Consider the following 2,500-nt stretch of genomic DNA (forward strand, 5'->3'; position numbering starts at 1 on the left):
CACCAGAGAGGCCGAGAAGCGGGGCCACTGCCCGCGTGGTTCCCCCTCTCTGGTCTTGGGGACTTAGCCTGTTTGCAAAACCACCCCTTACCGTGTCACTCGCCCAAACACCAGAGAGGCCGAGAAGCGGGGCCACTGCCCCCGCTGTTCCCCCTCTCTGGTCCTGGGGACTTAACCCAAACACCAGAGAGGCCGAGGAGCGGGGCCCAACTCTACCCGAATTTCAACCCCTTTTTCGGACCCAGAGACCCGGGAGCGGCCCCCTATCTCCAGGCGGCTCTCCACCTCCCTTTTACCCGATTTAGAGCCCCTTCTTCGGCCACACACACCTGCTATCGGCCCCCTACCTCCAGGGGGCCCTCCACCTCACTTTTAACCCAATTTAGAGCCCCTGCTTCGGCCACACACACCTGGGAGAGGCCCCCTATCTCCAGTCGGCTCTCCACCTCCCTTTTACCCAATTTAGAGCCCCTGCTTCGGCCACACACACCTGGGAGCGGGCCCCTATCTCCAGGCGGCTCTCCACCTCCCTTTTACCCGATTTAGAGCCCCTTCTTCGGCCACACACACCTGCTATCCGCCCCCTATCTCCAGTCGGCTCTCCACCTCCCTTTTACCCAATTTAGAGCCCCTGCTTCGGCCACACACACCTGGGAGCGGGCCCCTATCTCCAGGCGGCTCTCCACCTCCCTTTTACCCGATTTAGAGCCCCTTCTTCGGCCACACACACCTGCTATCGGCCCCCTACCTCCAGGGGGCCCTCCACCTCACTTTTAACCCAATTTAGAGCCCCTGCTTCGGCCACACACACCTGGGAGAGGCCCCCTATCTCCAGTCGGCTCTCCACCTCCCTTTTACCCAATTTAGAGCCCCTGCTTCGGCCACACACACCTGGGAGCGGGCCCCTATCTCCAGGCGGCTCTCCACCTCCCTTTTACCCGATTTAGAGCCCCTTCTTCGGCCACACACACCTGCTATCCGCCCCCTATCTCCAGTCGGCTCTCCACCTCCCTTTTACCGGATTTGGAGCCCCTGCTTCGGCCACACACACCTGGGAGAGGCCCCCTATCTCCGGGCGGCTCTCCACCTCCCTTTTACCCGATTTAGAGCCCCTTCTTCGGCCACACACACCTGCTATCGGCCCCCTACCTCCAGGGGGCCCTCCACTTCACTTTTAACCCAAGTTAGAGCACCTGCTTCGGCCACACACACCGGGGAGCGGCCCTCTATCTCCAGGCGGCTCTCCACCTCCCTTTTACCCAATTTAGAGCCCCTGCTTCGGCCACACACACCTGGGAGCGGGCCCCTATCTCCAGGCGGCTCTCCACTTCACTTTTAACCCAATTTAGAGCACCTGCTTCGGCCACACACACCTGGGAGAAGCCCCCTATCTCCTGGCGGCTCTCCACTCCACTTTTAACCCAATTTAGAGCCCCTGCTTCGGCCACACACACCTGGGAGCGGGCCCCTATCTCCAGGCGGCTCTCCACCTCCCTTTTACCCAATTTAGAGCACCTGCTTCGGCCACACACACCTGGGAGCGGGCCCCGATCTCCAGGCGGCTCTCCACTTCACTTTTAACCCAATTTAGAGCACCTGCTTCGGCCACACACACCTGGGAGAAGCCCCCTATCTCCTGGCGGCTCTCCACTTCACTTTTAACCCAATTTAGAGCCCCTGCTTCGGCCACACACACCTGGGAGCGGGCCCCTATCTCCAGGCGGCTCTCCACCTCCCTTTTACCCAATTTAGAGCACCTGCTTCGGCCACACACACCTGGGAGCGGGCCCCTATCTCCAGGCGGCTCTCCACTTCACTTTTAACCCAATTTAGAGCCCCTGCTTCGGCCACACACACCTGGGAGCGGGCCCCTATCTCCAGGCGGCTCTCCACCTCCCTTTTACCCGATTTAAAGCCCCTGCTTCGGCCACACACACCTGGGAGCGGGCCCCCTATCTCCAGGCGGCTCTCCACCTCCCTTTTACCCGATTTAAAGCCCCTTCTTCGGCCACACACACCTGCTTTCCGCCCCCTACCTCCAGGCGGCTCTCCACCTCCCTTTTACCCAATTTAGAGCCCCTGCTTCGGCCACACACACCTGCTATCGGCCCCCTACCTCCAGGGGGCCCTCCACCTCACTTTTACCCCAATTTGGAGCCCCTGCCTCGGCCACCCACACACCTGTTAGCTGCCCCCTATCTCCGGCCCCTAACCTCCACCATCCAGGAACCCCAGCACCAGCCGAACCTGCAGACCCACTCTTAAGCACCCATCCCCGGATACAAGCAGACTACCATCCGCCCAAACTTTCCTGCTCCTGGTATACCAACTCAAACTTTGGTGCCCCTGGTACTCCAACTTAAACTTTGTGCTCCTGGTACTCCGCCTGTTTTCGCCCCACAGCCTAAGTGCCGCAGCACTTTGTCATTTTTTTAAACAAAATATTTCTTTCTGCTCCTGGTACTCCCTGGAGCTCCCGGGAGGTAGGGGGGCGCCCTGG

Source organism: Centroberyx gerrardi, chromosome 21 (assembly GCF_048128805.1).
Source record: "Centroberyx gerrardi isolate f3 chromosome 21, fCenGer3.hap1.cur.20231027, whole genome shotgun sequence".
Classification (NCBI taxonomy): Eukaryota; Metazoa; Chordata; class Actinopteri; order Beryciformes; family Berycidae; genus Centroberyx; species Centroberyx gerrardi.